The 20,169-nt window shown below is 40.9% G+C and overlaps 1 long non-coding RNA gene across 2 annotated transcripts; it reads left to right on the top strand.

Annotated features, from left to right (window-relative positions):
* Positions 1 to 3,049: 3,049 nt before the first annotated feature.
* On the top strand, positions 3,050 to 16,475 carry LOC107804405 (uncharacterized). 2 transcript variants are annotated; one of them, XR_012705150.1, is made up of 5 exons: positions 3,050 to 4,245; positions 8,187 to 8,256; positions 8,773 to 10,323; positions 15,190 to 15,257; positions 16,184 to 16,475. It is a non-coding gene; the product is annotated as an uncharacterized LOC107804405 (long non-coding RNA). The 2 variants fall into 2 exon arrangements; XR_012705149.1 differs by lacking the exon at positions 15,190 to 15,257.
* The last annotated feature ends 3,694 nt before the right edge of the window (positions 16,476 to 20,169 follow it).

Raw genomic sequence — 20,169 nt, 5'->3', positions numbered from 1 at the left:
AATTTCGATAAAAATTATATCAATAGAATCACTAGCCTCCCACGAGTCTATTCATACCAAAAGCATCAAAATCAGACCTCAAATGGCCCCTCAAATTCCCACTCAAAGCTCTCCAATATCAAGCCCTAATACCTCAATTTTCTTCCTTAATTTCCACTAATACAATGATTAAACAATGGAAAAATGGTCATAAACACGAGTAATGAAGCTTAGGTAGCTTACCCAACTAATAATCTTCGATTTCCCCTTGAAAATCATTACCCTAGCTCACTTCACGTCTTAAAAAATGGAGAACTTAGCAAAAATTCGCGAAGGAAACCTTATATACTTTCTGACCCAGGGATTTCGCACCTGCGATCATCTTTCCTCTCCTGCAGTACTGCTTATACGGTCAAGCCAACCGCTTCTGCAGTTTTCACTTAAGTTCTAGGGACCACACCTGCCTCTCACCTTCCGCACCCGTGGTTCCGCAAGTGTGTTACATTGCCCGCACCTGCGACTTCTGGCTTTATCCTATATGGCCGCATCTGCGGTTTCCCCAACGCTTCTGCAATCACGCACGTGCGGTCCCCAATCCGCAGGTGCAGTTATGACAAGAATTCAGCAGCTGAAGTTGCACACTTTCAAACCAAACTTTTTCAAAAATATTCTGAATCCCTCTCGAGGTCCCTCGGACCTCAATCAAAAGTTCAAACTTGTCACATAACACTATTCAAACTTATACCAACCTTCGGAACACTCAAAACAACATCGAATCATCAGAACACCCTCGGATCCAAGCCTAAGGTTTCCAAAATTTCCAAATTTCGCTTTCGATGAAAAAGTCTATCAAACCTTGTCCGAATGATCTGAAAATTTGCGCAGATGTCCCAAATGACACACCGGACCTACTCCAATTTCCGTAATTCCATTCTGATCCCTATATCAAAATTTCCACTACCAACCGGAAAATGCCAAAATTCCATTTTCGCCAATTCAAGCCTAAATCTACTTTGGACCTCCAAAACACATTCCGATCACGCTACTAAGTCCCAAATAACCTAATGAAGCTATCCGAACCATCGGAATTTACATCTGAAACCTTATTCACATAAGTCAACATCCGATTGACTTTTCCAACTCAAGCTTACTCAAAAGAGACTAAGTGTCTCATTTCTCTTCAAAGCCACTCCGAACCCAAACTAACCAACACGATGCGATAAAATACAGCTGAACAACATATAAAGAAGCAGAAATAGGGGAAATAGAGCGGTAACTAATGAAACAACCAGCCGAGTCATTATAGTACAACATGAGGAAATGCGTCTCTATACATGTATGCCATATATGCATGCCAATGCCATGTATCTTGGAGATGAATCGAGTACTCACACTCTCAAAGTACTCAACCTCACTGTATAACACTTTCCACTCATCATACTCAACCATTCAATACTGTATATGGCCCATACGGCCCAGGGAAATCCATCCCGGAACATATACAACACTAACTAGAAGTCACCAATTACCGAGGAAAAAGGGAAATCTAACCCTGTGGATAAATCCATCTCCAGGTATCAAGTACTTCAGACAAATCCATGTCCAGGGAAATCCATCCCTCAGTAATTTATAAATTCTCAACCACTCGGTACTGTATATGGGTCATGCGGCCCAGGGAAATCCATCCCAGAACATATACAACACTAACTATAATCACCCAGTACTGAGGAAAAAGGGCAATCCAAACCTGTGGAGAAATCCATCTCCATATATCAATACTTCGAACAAATCCATGTCCAGAGACACTCGCACTCATTAGGTACTTGCGCTCACTAGGGGTGTGTGCAGACTCCGGAGGGGCTCCTTTAGCCCAAGCACTATAACAAGCCAATCATGGCATAAATCAATAAACACATGTTGCAGCGTATAACCCGATCTCATAAATATCCTCACAATTTGGACCTCGGCCTCACTCAGTCATCAACCTCTTCAGAGTACAAAATAGTAATTTAACTGATAATTCAACATGTACACGACCTCTGCTGAGACTAAGATATGATATGAATGCATGAATGTGACCGAGTACGAAATATCAATGAAATCAATGAGATGACAGCAAGAAACGACCGCTAGGGATCCCAACAATATCAGCATAAATCCAAAACATGATATCTGGCATGATGTACAACTAAATTACTTTATCACATGGTGAAAACACAAATATCAACAAAGTGGGCCATTAAATAGTGCCCTGGAAACAATAGAGTCTCAACTCACAGGGTGCATGCCCACACACCCGTTACCTAGCATATGCGTCACCTCAACACCAATCACATAACACATAATTCGGGGTTTCAAACCCTCAACACTAAGTTTAGAAGAGTTGCTTATCTTAAACAAGCAAATTCCTACACCGAGCAAGCCAAACGATGCTCCTAGAATGCCATCACGCGTGTAGCGACCTCTAAACGGTCCAACACTAGTCAAAAGCAACTCAAACACATCAGATAAAGCCCAAGGAAGTAATTACAAATTATACAGATCGAATACTGTGAGCACCTAATTTTTTACTATATTTGAGTTTTTCATCATTTTTCAGTATGTAAATATATTTTTAGTTTATCTATATATTTTAGCCTTTATTTCACATTTTAGCAGGTTTATTTGATAAAATTTAAAAAAATACAAAAAAAAAAGAATTATATTTTTAAGAGTATTAGTTTTATTTCCATTTACAAAGAAAGAAAAGTTTCAAAAAATATATAGTTTTACCTAGTTTAGAACAATTTTTGAGTTAGAGGCTTGAGTGTAGTAATTTTTTCTTATTTTTATTTATTTAGTAGGAGTAGTATTTTATTTTTGTATTTTTATTCATCTTATTTTTTTTAAAAAAGAATAAAGAATTAAGAAAAGAACCATACAAAAGGACCGCTTGGCAAAGATTCCTTTCTTATCTTTCTAACTAACTCTCACATACACAATATATTTTGGATGACTCACGTCCTTATCTAAATATAGTGACAGACCCTTCTTCATAAAAATCAAAACAAAACAAACTCACATGAGAAGGAATCATTCTCTCAGTCCAAAAACGGCCCCAAACTAGCCCCAAAATGGTTGTATTACTGCTGAAAATCAGCCACATAAACTATCCATTAAATCGCCTTATGTCCGGTGTAAAAATCAGCACAATACTTGGAGTAGAATAGGTTGAAAAAATCCAAACAGGCCATGAAACAACTTTGTTTAATTTTCTACCCACGACAGTAGTCGAGTGAGTCCGGGAATCAGAGGTTCCATTGGAGGTCACCTTTGAGGTTCTGGTGTTTCTGCGTCTCTGTTTGAGTTTGGAGTCTATTTAGCATCAATTTCATCTGTATTAATTTTATTGGAGATGCTTGATAATAAAGGAGAGATTTTGTGACTAAAGGTACAATCTTCTATCTTAAATCTTTGGGGGGCAGGGACAAAAGAAAAACAGAAAGAAAAAGAGTGGAATAAAATGGGTGAGAACAAAAAAAAAGAGAATGAGAGATCTGGGAAAGAAACGAGAATAGAGAGAGGGAGTGACGAAGAGGGCAGAGGGTCAAGCATTTAGCTCCTAGGGAATTTGCTCATCCATGGGAACACCTCTAACTCCTCCCCTCATTCAAAACCAAAAAAAAAAAGCTAAGGCCTCACCCCCAAACACAATATAGAGTACTACCGTTAGCCAGCTCTTTGAAGTAAAAAATCAGTCCAACTCCAGCAGCCTTTAGCTGCAAAAACCACCACAAAATTAGCCCAGAAATGTCCCCTTTCAACCACCAAAACACAGCACTTTTCTCTGCTGAAAAATAGCCCGAAACTCCATGAAAACTAGCCAAAAAGTCCGGCAAAACGCCCCCCAAACTTCAGCTGAAAAAGCAGCCTGAAAGCAGTCCAAAAATGACCCCAAACTAGCCCCAAAACGGTTGTATTACTGCTGAAAATCAGCCATATAAACTATCCATTAAATCGCCTTATGTCCGGTGTAAAAATCAGCACAATACTGGGAGTAGAATAGGTTGAAAAAATCCAATCAGGCTATGAAACAACTTTGTTTAATTTTCTACCCACGACAGTAGTCAAGTGAGTCCAAGAATCAGAGGTTCCATTGGAGGTCGCCTTTGAGGTTCCGGTGTTGTTACATCTCTGTTTGAGTTTGGAGTCTATTCGGCGTCAATTTCATCTATATTAATTTCATTGGAGATGCTTGCTAATAAAGGAGAGATTTTGTGACTAAAGGTGCAATCTTCTATCTTAAATCTTTGTTTATATATTTATGGGTATTTTGCTTAAATATTGGTTTGAGTTCCTTTTATATAAAATTGTTGCGTGAAGTACCCCGTCACATATTTGTTTTAATATTTGCCTTGATGATATTCCTGCTGATTTAAGTTTAATTCTCTCTTGTTTTTTGTTTTACACATTGATGAATATTTGCAGTAGTATGAATGTTCTTGGTATTTTATTATCTTTATTAAGAAATTGGTCTTTTGGGCTAACAAAAAAGAAGATTTTTAGGCCCAACACTTCAAGTCCAACAGTCCAAAGTCAATAGTAAAATTGGTCCAAAGTCAATATCAGCTAGCCCATATGCATATCTCATTTGATCTACCGATTGGGATGAGATATTTTTTTTAGGATCAAATGATTTCTTTATGACTATACATACCAAAATGAGATGACTTAGGACTTAATCAATAATCTTAACCTTAGAAATAAAATCATGAACATCGTAGCTTGTTTTAGGCGCGATTGATTAATCATCGTGACTATGGGTACGGTTCCCGTGACATGGTCACGATACGTAAATCCCAAATTCGGGGGTGCATTTCATGTGATCCGACCACAACTTCAAACAATATTAAAATAAATATGTTGTAGATTGCGGGTGTATTTCATGTAGCGCGGTTTGCAGTGTGTACGAAAACAACAAGTGTACGACAATCGTGGCTTGTTCCATATATAAATTCATAAATAAATAAAAGCGGTAACACCTTCTCCCGATAAATGCACAATAGATTTAAAACATGTAATAAATCAGATAATGGGGCCAATTATATATAGTTGAGCGACCGTGCTAAAACCACTGAACCCGGAAATGCCTAACATCTTCTCCCGATTTAACAGAATTTCTTACCTAGTTTTTCTAGTTTCGCAGACTTTTAAATGAAGTTAATTTTCCTCAATTTGGGATTTTAAAAATAAACTAGTGACATGGGACACCATAAAAAATATCCCAAGTGGCGACTCTGAAGAATAAATAAAATAATCTCATTTCGATTAATGTCACTTTAATTTAGAAAACTCCCTTATATCCCCTTTCGGGTAAAAAGGAGGTGTGACACCTCTGCGACTTTGCTGGGGATAAGAACCCAGAACTTCTGGTTTAGAGTTCCGAATTCGAGCATAGAATAACTGTTATACTTGGCTTTTATTTATTATCTGATTTTTTCGTGTTTAAGCCTAATGTGCTAAATGTCTCTTTTTACCACTTTGATATTACTTGAACTGTATATAAACTATTACGAGACCCTCTTCTCTCTAAGTCTTCTAAATCATCTGGGAAGTGTGCACTTCATGTGGCTTCTTTTCTGTGAGAGTAATATTCCAATTTTAGAATGAGGTTCGGACAAGTTGCAAAGCCGGTGAAGCTTCTGTATTCCCGGTACGCTGCCCCTCTCAGCTTGAGTTGACCGCTCGAGTAAGCCAGGTCTAGAACAATACACCCAGGTTTTTAAACCTAGAATAACAAGTCTCATGCTGGATCCCTAGTAGGAATGTTTGATTGCATCACGTGCATTTGACTTTGGAGACTCAACACAGGGGTTGGGTCCGTCTAGGACAGGTATACCCAAATTAAAAGACCATCATGATGCAACTTACGTGCTACTTGCACATCTTTTGGTTTCGGCTTACATGTTAACCTTCTAGAATAGGGAAAGAAAAAAAACAAGAGTGAGGTAGGTATTTTAAAATTCTAAAACTATAGCGAAATTCTGAAAAATAAAATGAAAAAGAAAAGGTCATTCCTAATTGAGCCAAAATTTTCAAGTGTCATGTTTCCCTTGTTCCGTCAAAACTTACCGAATTGCGCGGGTCTGATTCTTACCGGATGTGAGATACGTACGCAAACCTCATCGGTTACCGTGTATTGTGATGCTTCGAGAGTTGGTATTGGTTGTGTATTGATGCAGGAGGGTAGAGTTATTACTTATGCTTCTCGTCAGTTGAAGCCCCATGAGAAGAACTACCCCGTTCATGATTTGGAGTTGGTTGCCATAGTTCATGCATTGAAGATTTGGAGGCATTACTTGTATGGCGTATCTTGTGAGGTGTTCACTGATCATCGCAGTCTTCAGCATTTGTTCAAGTAGAAAGATCTTAATTTGAGGCAGCGGAGATGGTTGGAGTTGCTAAAGGATTATGATATCACTATATTGTACCATACGGGAAAGGCCAACGTGGTGGCCGATGCTTTGAGCCGAAAGGCGTTAAGTATGAGGAGTTTGGCATATATTCCAGTTGGGGAGAGACCTCTTGCAGTTGAGCTTTAGGGAAATTTATTCATCGCGTTCACGAGAGGGTGAACGCGATCGCAAAGGTTTAGTTTGAGGAAGCATCGTGTTCGCGATGGAAAGGTCGCGATCGCGAAAGAGGAATTTTGGTCAAAGTTATTTTGTACTTCGCGAACACAAGGCTTTGACCACGTTCGCGGAGAAGGATTTCAGGCCTGGGCAGAATGTTTAAATAGTCGTCTTGTCCGCGATTTTGGGGTTTATTTCCTCCATTGTTGAACGTTTTTGGAGCTTTTTGAAGAGGATTGAAGAGGGATTCAAGTGGAATCAATTGGAGGTAAGATTCAAGGACTTAAAACTCAATTCTAATGTGAAATCTACATAATTAATCATGGAAATTAAGACTAAAATGGAAGAACTAGGGCTTGAAATTAGAGACCTAGAAATTGGTATTTGAGGGGTCATTTATGGTTGGATTTTGATGCTTTTGGTATGTATGAACTCGGGGAGTGATAAGGAATCCATTGATGTAATTTTTACCGGAATTCAATATGTGGGCCCGAAGGTCGAGTTTTGGTAATTTTGGGATTTGTGTTATATATTGATTATTTTTGCTTGGTCCCTTAGAATATTTTGACGGTGTGATTCTGATTTTGGATAGATTTGACGCGAGTGAAGGCCGATTCGAGGGGCAAAGGCATCGCGGGCTAGAGATTTGACCGGATTGAGGTGACTAATGATTGTAAATGATGTTCTGAGGGTATGAAACCCTACATTGCACATCATTGTGCTATATTGAGGTGACACACACGCCTGATGACGAGCATGGGGTCGTGCACTGTTGGGGATTGTGACTTAGTCCATCCTGAATGACTATTTTACCACGTATTTGACTAAAATCTATTTGCTATCATCATTATTTGGGTTGAATGCCATATTTGGGCCTTGTGTCAACTATTTGAACCCTTCGGGGATTTTTATTGATATTTCCTCACTGTTTTGACTTTATACTTGAACTCAGTCATGTTATATTCCACTGTTTTCATACACAACCATGTTTACTCCGTTTTTAACACTTAAATGATCTTTTAAATGATATTATAGGATGAGAATCATGTTTTACTACTGTCCGAGTGGCTTGTGAGGATTTTGACTGAGTAAGGCCAAGGGCCTATGTTGTGAGGAAACATTTGAGATTGATTATGAGGCCGAGGGCCTGAGATATGTATGCCACGAGGTGGCTTGTTGATATGAGGCCGAGGGCCCAGTGATGACGCGATGAGATGGCTTGATATTGCGCTTGGGCCGTAAGGGGCCCCTTCAGGAGTCTACACACCCCCAGTGAGCGCTGGTATCCATTGTAATGTGAGATATAGCCCGAGGGGCTGGTACTATTGACATTGTGCCCGAGGGGCAATCCTTTATGTGCTTATCTGTATTTTTTGTCTGTCATTTACCTGTTTAATTGGTTAATAGACATTTCTTGAAGTTTAAACTAAACTTATACGATTTTACATATCTTTACTGAACCACTGTTCTTACTTGTTTTACTGCTTCATTATAGCCTATAGTGTGTCTTACGTGATTTAATGCTTTCAGTATTTATTTATGATTATTACTCACTGAGTTGGAGTACTCACTTTACTCCCTACACCCTATATGCAGATTCAGGCGTATCTGGTCCCGCTCCTGAGTGTTGATCTTTCCAGTACAGGCAGATCCGAAGATTCTCTAGGTAGCTGCCGGCGTTCGCAGCCTAGAGCTTCTTTCCTATCTTATTTCTCCTTGTTTTAGTTTTTGCATTAAACTCAGTAGACTTTTCTGAGTATTCCAGATTTTTAGATGCTCATGACTAGTGACATCCCGGTATCGGGCTGTGTTGGTTTTGTATTTCTGCGAACTTGTATTATTCACCGTACTTTGGGGTTTTATTATGTTAAATGACTTAATTCTTATCATTAATTGTTTAAAAATGAAATGGGAAAGAGTTGGATGGCCTTGTCTTCATGAGAGGCTCCATCACAACCGGGTTCGGGTTTAGGGTCGTGACAAGTTGGTATCAGAGCCTAGGTTACATAGGTCTCACGAGTTATGAACAGGTTTAGTAGAGTCTCGCGGATCGGTACGGAGACGTCTATATTTATCCTCGAGAGGTTGCATAACCTTTAGGAAAACTTCACATTCTTGAAATTCTTGTCATGCGAATTTGTTGATCCGAGTACTAAACATCTGTTATTCTATTCTCTCACAGATGGTGAGGAAACGTGCTACCGGTCAGGATAGACGACCACCAGTACCACCAGATGTGTCCACAAGAGGCTGAGGATGCGGTCGTGGTCGCGGTAGGGGCAGAGGTATGGCCCGTATAGCAGCTAGGGCAGCACCTGCAGATCCACCAGCAACCCCAGTTCAGGATCAGGTCCCAGTTATGGACGCTCCACCAGCACCAACTCAGGCACTAGCTGTGCCTATTGTGATTCCAGGTCTTCAGGAGGCCTTGGCTCAGATTCTATCAGTTTGCACTAGCCTAGCTCAGGCAGTCTCAGCTACTACAGCCAAAACTACTTCTCAGGCCAGGAGAGGCAATCAGACTCCCGCCGCTCGCAAACCTGAGTAGGTCGTGCAGGGACTTCAGACGTCGGGGGCACATCCAGCCCAGCCGGTTGCAGCTGCTCAAGACTATGTAGTTCCTGCCATACTAAAGGATGAGTAGCGTAGATTGGAGAGGTCTGGTAGACTTCAGCCTACGACCTTCAGTGGTGCAGAAGGCGAGGATGCCCAGGGTTTCTTGGATAAGTGTCAGAGGATGCTTCGTACAATAGGTGTTCTGGAGACCAGCGGGGTCGCATTCACTACTTTTCAATTTTCTGGAGCTGCCTTCACTTGGTGGGAGACTTTTGAGAGGCGTAGGCCTGTTAGTATCGCACCCCTTACTTGGCAGCAGTTCTCCATTCTCTTTCTGGAGAAGTATGTGCCGTAGTCTCGCAGAGAGGAGCTGCGCAAGCAGTTTGAGTGGTTGCGTCAAGGAGAGATGACGGTGATGCAGTATGAGATAAGGTTCTCCGAGTTAGCTCGCCATGCTATTTGGTAGGTTCTGACAGATAGAGAGAGGATTAAGAGGTTTGTTGATGGCCTCACTTATCAGCTTCGTATTCTCATGACCAGGGAGAGGGGGATTGGTGCTACCTTTGAGGAGGTTGTAGACATTTCTCGGGAGATTGAGTTTGTTCGTCGCCAGGAGAGAGAGGAGAGGGAGGCCAAGAGGCCTCGAGGATCTGGAAGTTATAGTAGTGCTTCTTCGAGAGGTCAGTTTCATCAAGGTAGAGGCCGTCCATTCAGGCATGCTTAGCCAGCTCGCCCAGGTTATCGTGGAGGGTTATTGGGTCATGGTTCTCATAGTTCTCATCAGGACCAATCATCACTTAGTGCCCTTCCAACTCAGAGTTCATCCCATGCTCCATCGGTTCAGGGCTCTTCTATGCCAGGTGCATCAACTAGTCATTATGGTATTAGGGGTTCCCTTCAGTCCCCTTCTCCAGCACCCGGGAATTGTTATGAGTGTGGAGAGATGGGTCATATATGGAGGTAGTGCCCTAGTCATCTTGCGAGTTCATCTCAATAGAAGGGTCAATCATCGGGTTCAACGCTAGTTTCTTCACCACCACCCACCCACCCAGCTAGAGGTGGAGGTCATTTAGCTAGGTTCGCCCTAGAGGGGGAGGTCGATCAGGTGGCAGTCAGGCCCGTTTCTATGCACTTCAAGCTAGACCCGATGATATTGCTTCTGATGCTGTTATTACAGGTATTGTTTCAGTCTGCCACAGAGATGCCTCTATATTTTTTGATCCCGGTTCCACCTTTTCTTATGTGTCATCATACTTTGCTCGTTATTTGGGTATGCCCCGTGAGTTTCTTGCTTTACTTGTTCATGTATCTACCTCGATGGGCAATACTGTTGTTGTAGACCGTGTGTACCGGATGTGTGGTGACTATTGGGGGTTTGAAGACCCGTGTAGATCTTTTATTATTGTGTATGGTGGATTTCGATGTCATTTTAGGCATGGATTAGCTATCTCCGTGTCGTTCTATTCTGGGCTGTCATGCTAAGACAGTTACATTAGCTATACCAGGTGTGCCATAGATTGAGTGGTAAGGTTTGACTGATTATGTTCCCAGTAGAGTGATCTCATTCTTGAAGGCCCAGCATATGGTTGGGAAATGTTGTCTTTCGTATCTGGACTTTGTGAGGGATGTCGGTGTTGAGACTCCCAGTATTTATTCTGTTCCAGTTGTGAGGGATCTTTCTGATGTGTTTCCGGTAGTCCTATCGGGCATGCCACCGGATAGAGATATTGATTTTGGTATTGACCTGGTGCTGGGCACTCAGCCCATTTCTATTCCATCGTATCGTATGACACCAGCGGAGTTGAAAGAGTTAAAGGAGCAGCTTTAGGAACTCCTTGAGAAGTGGTTCATTTGGCCTAGTGTGTCACCTTAGGGTGTGCCGGTTTTATTTGTGAAGAATAAGGATGGCACTATAAGGATGTGCATTGATTATAGGCAATTGAACAAAGTAAAAGTTAAGAATAAGTATCCTTTGCCTCGCATTGATGATTTATTCGACCAGCTTCAGGGAGCGAGAGTGTTCTCCAAGATTGATCTCCGTTCAGGTTATCCCCAGTTGAAGATCAGGGACTCGGATATTCTTAAGACAGCTTTCAGAAACCGATATGGTCATTATGAGTTCTTAGTGATGTCTTTTGGGCTGACCAATGCCCCAGCAGCATTCATGCATTTAATGAACAGTGTATTCCGGCCTTATCTCGACTCGTTTGTCATAGTCTTCATTGATGATATTCTGGTGTATTCGCGTAGTCGGGAGGAGCACACGAAGCATTTGAGAGTTGTGTTGCAGAGATTGAGGGAGGAGAAGCTTTATGCAAAATTCTCCAAGTGTGAGTTTTGGCTTAGTTTAGTGGCTTTCTTGGGGCACGTGGTGTCCAGTGAGGGTATTCAGGTTGATTCGAAGAAGATAGAGGTGGTTCAGAGTTGGCCCAGACCATCCTCAGCCATAGAAATTCGCAGCTTTCTTAGTTTGGCGGGTTATTATCACTTGTTTGTTCAGGGATTCTCATTTATCACATCGCCCTTGACCAAGTTGACTCAGAAAGGTGCTTCATTTGTATGGTCAGACGAGTGTGAGGAGAGCTTTCAAAAGCTCAAGACAGCTTTGATCACAGCTCTAGTCTTAGTTTTGCTATCAGCTTCATGTTCATATACCGTGTATTGTGATGCTTCGAGAGTTGGTATTGTTTGTGTGTTGATGCAGGAGGGTAGAGTTATTGATTATTCTTCTCGTCAGTTGAAGCCCCATTAGAAAAACTACCCCGTTCATGATTTGGAGTTGGCTGCTATAGTTCACGCATTGAAGATTTGGAGGCACTATATGTATGGTGTGTCTTGTGAGGTGTTTACTAATCATCGTAGCCTCCAGCACTTTTTCAAGCAAAAGGATCTTAATTTGAGGCAGCGTAGATGGTTGGAGTTGCTAAAGGATTATAATATCACTATATTGTACCATCCGGGAAAGGCCAACGTGGTGGCCAATGCTTTGAGCCGAAAGGCGGTGAGTATGGGGAGCTTGGCATATATTTCAATTAGGGAGAGACCTCTTACAGTTGATGTTCTGGCCTTGGCCAATCGGTTCATAAGGTTAGATATTTCGGAGCTCAGTCGGGTATTGACTTGTGTGGTTTCTTAGTCTTCCTTATATGATCGCATCAGAGAGTGCCAGTATGATGATCCGCATTTACTTGTCCTTAAGGACAGAGATCAGCATGATGATGCCAGGGATGTGACCATTGGTGATGGTGGGGTATTGAGGATGCAGGGCCAGATTTGTGTGCCCAATGTGGATGGGTTTTGGGAGTTAATTTTGGAGGAGGCCCATAGCTCACGGTATTTCATTCATCTGGGTGCCACAAAGATGTATCAGGATTTGAGGCAGCATTATTGGTGGAGGAGAATGAAGAAAAACATTGTGGGATTTGTAGCTCGGTGTCTCAATTGCTAGCAGGTGAAATATGAGCATTAGAGACCGGGTGGCTTGCTTCAGCGGATGGATATTCCGGAGTGGAAGTGGGAGAGGATCACTATGGACTTTGTAGTTGGACTTCCAAGGACTTTGAAGAGGTTCAATGTTGTTTGGGTGATTGTCGATCAGCTGACCAAATTCGCGCACTTCATTCCTATGTGTACTACTTATTCTTCAGAGCGGTTGACAGAGATCTATATCCGGGAGATTGTTCGTTTGCATGGTGTCCCAGTTTCTATCATTTCAGATAGGGGCACTCAGTTTACTTCGCAGTTTTGGAGGTATGTGCAGCGAGAGTTGGGTACTCAGGTTGAGTTGAGCACATCTTTTCACTCTCAGACAGACGGGCAGTCCGAGCGCACTATTCAGATATTGGAGAAAATGTTGCGCGCTTGTGTCATTGCTTTTGGAGGGTCATGGTATCAATTTCTACCGCCTGTAGAGTTTGCTTATAACAACATCTACCAGTCAAGTATTCAGATGGCTCCATATGAGGCTTTGTATGGGAGGCGGTGTAGATCTCTAGTTGGTTGGTTTGAGCCGGTAAGGCTTGGCTATTGGGGACAGGCTTGGTGTAGGATGCTTTAGCAATTCAGGAGAGGCTTCGTACAACGCAGTTTAGGCAAAAAAGTTATGCAGATAGGAAGGTTCGGGATGTGTCCTACATGGTTGGTGAGAAAGTTCTGTTGAAGGTTTCGCCCATGAAGGGTGTTATGAGATTTGGGAATAAAAGTAAATTGAGTCCTCGGTTCATTGGGCCTTTTGAGGTGCTTCGGAGGATTGGGAAGGTGGCTTATCAACTTGTTTTGCCACCCAGCTTGTCGAGTGTGCATCTGGTATTTCATGTTTCTATGCTCCGGAAGTATATTGGGGGTCCATATCATGTTCTATATTTCAGCACAGTGCAGTTAGATGGTTATTAGACTTATGATGTTGAGCCAGCAGCTATTTTAGAGCATCAGGTTCGAAAATTGAGGTCAAAGTATATAGCTTCAGTGAAAGTGTAGTGGAGAGGTCGGACCATGGAGAAGGCTACCTGGGAGACCGAGCGGGAGATGCGGAGTAGATATCCTCACCTGTTGAGGCTTCAGGTACGTTTCTTGACTCGTTTGAGGATGAACGTTTGTTTAAGTTGGGGAGGATGTGACGACCCGGCCAGTCGTCTCATGAGTTACTGCTCTGCTTCCCCCATTTTTGCTTCTTATTGCTTTGTCTATCAGTTCTATGTATGATCGGGTTGGTTGGCTTGGGTTCGGAAAAGATTTGGTAAGGTTAGAAACACTTAATCTCTTTTAAGGAAGCTTAAAATGGAAAGGTCAACCAGATATTGACTTATGTGTTAGAGGGATCGGATGTGAGTTCTGATGGTTCGGTTAGCTTTGGGAGGTGATTTGGGACTTAGAAGCGTGATCGGAACGAGTTTTGGAGGTCCGGAGTAGATTTAGGCTTAAATTGGCGAAATTGGATTTTTGGCGATTTCCGGTTGGTATGTGAGATTTTGATATATGGGTCAGAATGGAATTCTGAGAGTTGCAATAGTTCCGTTGTGTCATTTGAAATGTCTGTGCAAAATTTCAGGTCATTCGAATATGGTTTGGTTGGGTTTTTTATCAAAAGCGTAATTTATAAGATTTTGGAATTTTTAGACATGAATCCGATGTGAATTTGGTGTTTTGATGTTGTTTTGAGCGTTCTGAAGGTTGGAACAAGGTCAAATGAGGTTATGGGATATGTTGGTATGTTGGGTTGAGGTCCCGGGGGCCTCGGGTGAGTTCCGGGTGGTCAATCAGACCATTTCATGATATTTGGAGTTGCAGAAAGATGCAGGTCAGTGCTGCAGAGAAATGACCTTCGCGTTCGCGAGGGGTCAGTTGAGGAAGCTAGGATTTAAGACTTTGGATTCGCGAGGAAGGCTCCGCATTCACGAAGGGCTGAGTATTTGTGCATCGCGTTCGCGGGGTGGTGTCGCGTTCGCGTAGGAGAAAATAGGCAGCTGAGCTTCAGGGGAATTTATTCATCGCATTTACGAGAAGGGGAACGCGATCACGAAAAAGGAATTTTGATCAAAGTTATTTTGTGCTTCGCAAACGCGAGGCTTTGACCGTGTTCTCGAAGAAGGATTTCAGGCCTGGGCAAAATGTTTAAATAGTCGTCTTATCCGCAATTTTGGGGTTTATTTCCTCCATTGTTGAGCGTTTTTGAAGATTTTTGAAGAGGATTGAAGAGCGATTCAAGGGGAATCACTTGGAGGTAAGATTCATGGACTTAACACTCGATTCTAATGTGAAATCTACCTAATTAATTATGGAAATTAAGCCTAAAATGGAATAAATAGGGCTTGAAATTGGAGACCTAGAAATTGGGATTTGAGGGGTCATTTACAATTGGATTTTGATGCTTTTATGAACTCGGGGAGTGATATGGAATCCATTGATGTGATTTTTATCGGAATCCGAGACGTTGGCCTGGGGGTCGGGTTTTGGTAATTTTGGGATTTATGTTGTATATTGATTATTTTTGCTTGGGCTTCGTTCCCTTAGCATATTTTGATATCGTGATTCTAATTTTGGATAGATTCAACGCGGGTGGAGGCCGATTCGAGGGGAAAAAGCGTCGCAGGCTAGAGATTTGACCGGATTGAGGTGAGTAATGATTGTAAATGATGTTCTGAGGGTATAAAACTCCGAATTGCACATCGTTGTGCTATATTGAAGCGACGCACACGCTTGATGACGAGCGTGGGGTCGTGCACTATTGGAGATTGTGACTTAGTCCGTCCCGAATGACTATTTTACTGCGTATTTGACTGAAATCTATTTTCTATCATCATGATTTGGGCTGAATGCCATATTTGGGCCTTGTGCCAATTATTTGAACCCTTAAGGGATTTTTATTGATATTTCCTCACTGTTTTGACTTTATACTTGAACTCAGTCATGTTATATCTCACTGTTTTCATACTCAGCCATGTTTACTCCGTTTTTAACACTTAAATGATCTTTTAAATGATATTATGGACTGAGAATCATATTTTACTATTGCCCGAGTGGCTTGTGAGTATTTTGACTGAGTAAGGCCAAGGGCCTATGTTGTGAGGAAACATTTGAGATTGATTATGAGGCCGAGGACCTGAGATATGTACGCCATGAGGTGGCTTGTCGATATGAGGCCGAGGGCCTAGTGATGACGCCACGAGATGGCTTGATATTGCGCTTGGGCCGTAAGGGGCCCCTCCAGGAGTCTGCACACCCCCAGTGAGCGCGAGTACCCATTGTGATGTGAGATATAGCCCGAGAGGCTGGTACTATTGACATTGTGCCCGAGGGGCAATCCTTTATGTGCTTATTTGTCTGTCATTTACCTATTTAATTGTTGAATAGGCGTTTCTTGAAGTTTAAACGAACTTATACGATTTTACATATCTTTACTGAACCACTGTTCTTACCTGTTTTACTGCTTCATTATAGCCTATAATGTGCCTTACGTGATTTAATGCTTTCAGTATTTATTTATGATAATTACTCACTGAGTTGAGGTACTCACTTTACTCCCTACACCCTATATGCAGATTCAGGCGTATCTGGTCCCGCTCCCGAGTGTTGATCTTTCCAGCTCAGGCAGATCCGAAGATTCTCTAGGTAGCTGCCGGCGTTCGCAGCCTAGAGCTTCTTTCCTATCTTATTTCTCCTTGTTTTAGTTTTTGCATTAAACTCAGTAGACTTTTCTGAGTATTCCAGATTTTTAGATGCTCATGACTAGTGACATCCCGGTATCGGGCTGTGTTGGTTTTGTATTTCTGCGAACTTGTATTATTCACCGTACTTTGGGGTTTTATTATGTTAAATGACTTAATTCTTATCATTAATTGTTTAAAACTGAAATGGAAAAGAATCGTCTGGCCTTGTCTTCATGAGAGGCTCCATCATGACCGGGTTCGGGTTTAGGGTTGTGACAAAATCAAAATCCAAAATACGGATTTCTTTTACTTTGAAGTATTTTTCCCAAAAATCAAAAAACAAAAATCATCAAAGAAAAATATTCGTTTCCTTCTTTAAAAGTCTTTCTTTCGTAAATGTCATAAAAATTTAAAAATTGAAGTCCAAAAATATTTTCGTTTTTCTTTAAAGTACTTTTGTAAATTTTAAAAAAAAATCAGAAATCTAAAATATTTTCTTAAAAATCCCTCTTTCGAAAATTAAGAGGCAACATCCAAAATCCAAAAGTATTTTCTTTATTTTAGAAGTCTTTCATTCAAAAAAAAATCAAAAATCAAAACAAAAATTCCAAAAAATAATTTTCTTTAGAAGTCTTTCTTTCGAAAATTTCAAAAAAAAAAATCAAAAATCAAAACCATAAATTCAAAAAATGTATTCTTTCCTCTTTAAAAGCCATTCTTTCGAATATTCAATAAAGAAAAAATGAAATGCAAAATATATATTCTTTTTCTAAACGCTTCTTTCATTTGAGTGTTATGAAAAGTAAAAAAAATAGAGTTAGTTTATTTACTCCATTCCTAACTTTCCTAAACTACCCAGGATCTGATTCATGCGGTGTCATGATACGTGGGCAATCCCCATCGGATTCGATCATAGCCATAAAATTAATTGAGTGAAAAAAAAGAAGAAGAAAAGAGTGATAAAAAATAAAAAAGTGACAAAAACAAAAACAAAAAAAAAAGAAAAGGGAGTGCCAAAAAATAAAAGAGCGACAGAAACAAAATGGAAAAAATCAAGAGTGATTAAAGAGAGACAGAAATAAAATAAAAGAGGTACATACTGAAAGGGTTAGTTAAGGCCGGGATGAAACATGCAACCGTTTAAACACATGGTAGAAGCGTTTAACTGTTAGGTGCATTGCATCCCAACGTGCGATTTTCTATATGTTAAATGTCTTAAAACTAACAAGGTTGTGGTGTGAGCAAATTAGCAAGATTCTGTTCAGGTGGTTTGTTTTGTTGGTATGCGGTGATGAACGTGCAACCTTGCACACGGTCACAGCATTATACACAACCGAGCTCTACCTCCCAGAAATTCCCATCCTTACCAAGCTCCTTATAATCCCCAATCAAATGTTCCCCAGTACAATCCTCGCCCAAGAGAGCCTTTCAAAAGGAATTAGTTCACCCCTATTGGTGAATCATACTCGGGCTTATTCCAAAAGCTAGTCAGGCGAGGTCTGCTGCAGCCAGTGGCCCCAAACCGGCCAAACCTCGAGTCTCTCTCGCACCGAGCTGATGCTAGATGTGAATACCACTCTGGAGCAGTGGGACATAGTGCAGAGGACTGTTGGACCCTCAAAAGGGAAATTGAAGATTTGATCGAAGCTGAAATAATCATTCTTCTGGACGAAAAGGCTCCTGATGTGACGAGCAATCCGTTTCCTGCTTACAATGAGAATTTGATCCGGCACTGAAGGTCATTGCAGCCATTGTCGACACAGAAGAAAAGCCAAAAAATGGTCTCCAAGTCTAAAAGTTTCCCATCAGATGGGAATCTCGGTAGCTAGTCTTGCTATCCTTTATGCGTCCGGATTATCTCAGGATGTGATCCGGATGTTCTACTTTATTGTCTTACGTTCTGATGTTAACCCTTCTATCTTTGAAATTCAAAAAAATCAAAAATCAAATGAAATTAATATTCCATTGTCGAGGAATGTCACTTTTCTTAATTTCACTCTTCTTATTCTCTTTTTAGTTCTGTTAAATGCAGATTTCAATAACATGACATGCTTGCGGACTTCATGCCCAGATCCTGAAACGCTGTCAGACCTCAAAATAATGAATCAAGAATTAGATCGAAATGAAGATAAGTTTAAGGAAATAAAACAAAGAGTTGGAACTGCTGAAGGAAAATTGGTTCCATATTGGAAAGGTCCATACATTGCAACAAGAGTACTACCAAAAGAGTGCGTTGTACTTGGGACACATCGAAGGAAATATCCCTGAAACAACTGTCAATGCAAATGCAGTCAAAAGGTACTAGGTTGGATCCTCTATATAGCATTAATGTTCTCCGATTAAGATGAAGAAGGCTTTCTTTCTCACTATCCAAACACTATTAACCCTTGCAAACCCTTTGAGCCGGTTACTTTTTTTTGATTACCCTCTTTGGAACCTGAAAGTGTTATTAAAAAAATAAAAATTGAAAAATGAATAAAAATGAAAAAGGAGAAGAAAAAGAAAGATACAAAAAAAGGGAATAAAAGACAAAGAAAATGAAAGGAAAAAAGAGAGAGAAAAGGAAAGGAAAAAGAAAGAGAAAACAAAAAAAATCAAAAATAAAGTTCCCTGAACTACGTTCGACTTGATTCCGAAAGGATATTTAGGCAGCCTCTCTTTGGGGTTCAGTCACACCAAAATAAAAATCCAAATTTTCCCAAAAGTTGAAACTAGAGCAGATGTTAAATGGTTCGGCAATGGTTTCGCCTGAATGGTTCCAAAGTTGTAATTCAATCCAAATTCTTTTTACCCCAAATCCTGTTCAAGTCCTTCCGATCAATCGGTAAAGATGTTCAAAATTGGAGGATACAGTTACTTGGATCTGATACAACCAAATGAGAGAAATAAAATGAGAGAGTCTTATTGGTGAAAACCCACACGTGCACCATAGGGCGATGGTAAGCAGAGAAATTAAAATGAGAGTCTTGTTAGCGAAAACTTGTTAGGAGCACTATAAGGTGATGGTGAGAAGATAATGAGAGAGGTTAGCTGGTGAAAACCACAAAGGGCACCCCTAATCGAAAAGAGGATCCTCACAGCCATCGGCATTGATAGAGTCCTGGCAAGGTTTTTCGATTTTGAGGCAAAGGTTGTGATGAATTTCTGAGACTCGGACGGTTTACACAGATCAGACATCCAGTCCAAAAGGCATGTCATGTTCATTGAAGTCCACATGCACTCCAGATAAGTCCTTCTTTCCTTTCCCTGAAAAGGACATTTCTTGTTTACACTCATTCTCCATTCCAATGTTTGTTTTCTTTGAATCCCTTTCAGTTTAACTCTGTTCCAAAACTAAGGCAAAGAAAGGATGGCAAGATTTATTTACTGGGCTTTTGTTTGATATGAGCCAATATTCAAGAAGATACCTAGCCTCGGCAGGTGCATCGAGTCGACTTCGACTGGTCATGATGGTCGGTGCTTTGAAATCAAAAAACTCCTGAAAATAAAGGAAACCAAAGTCAAATGCCCACAAAGGCAAAATAAAGTTAAAAAAGGTTAAGTCCCACGTGGCTAACCGTCTTGGCAAAGATTTGAAAGCCAAAGGACCCCAAATGCTCTGAAACTAAAGTTGGAAGAAATAAGCCAGAAATGAAAGGCCTATGAAGGTGAAATAAAGTTGGAAAAGGTTAAATCCCACGCGACTAGACGTTGCGACAAAGTTTGAGGAGCCAAAAGTTCACCAATGCTCTGAAGTTTTAAAAAAAAGAGTAAAAAAAAAAGAAAAACAACAAGTCAGAAGGGAAAGGCCTACGAAGGCAAAATAAAATCGAAAAGGTTGAGTTCCACCGACCAACAGTCATGGCAAAGTCTGGAAAAACCATGGGTTCTCTAGGGTG

This window comes from Nicotiana tabacum, chromosome 22 (assembly GCF_000715075.1).
Source record: "Nicotiana tabacum cultivar K326 chromosome 22, ASM71507v2, whole genome shotgun sequence".
NCBI lineage: Eukaryota > Viridiplantae > Streptophyta > Magnoliopsida > Solanales > Solanaceae > Nicotiana > Nicotiana tabacum.
Note: the sequence above shows the minus strand (reverse complement) of the source record. Positions and strands in the feature narration are given on the sequence as shown.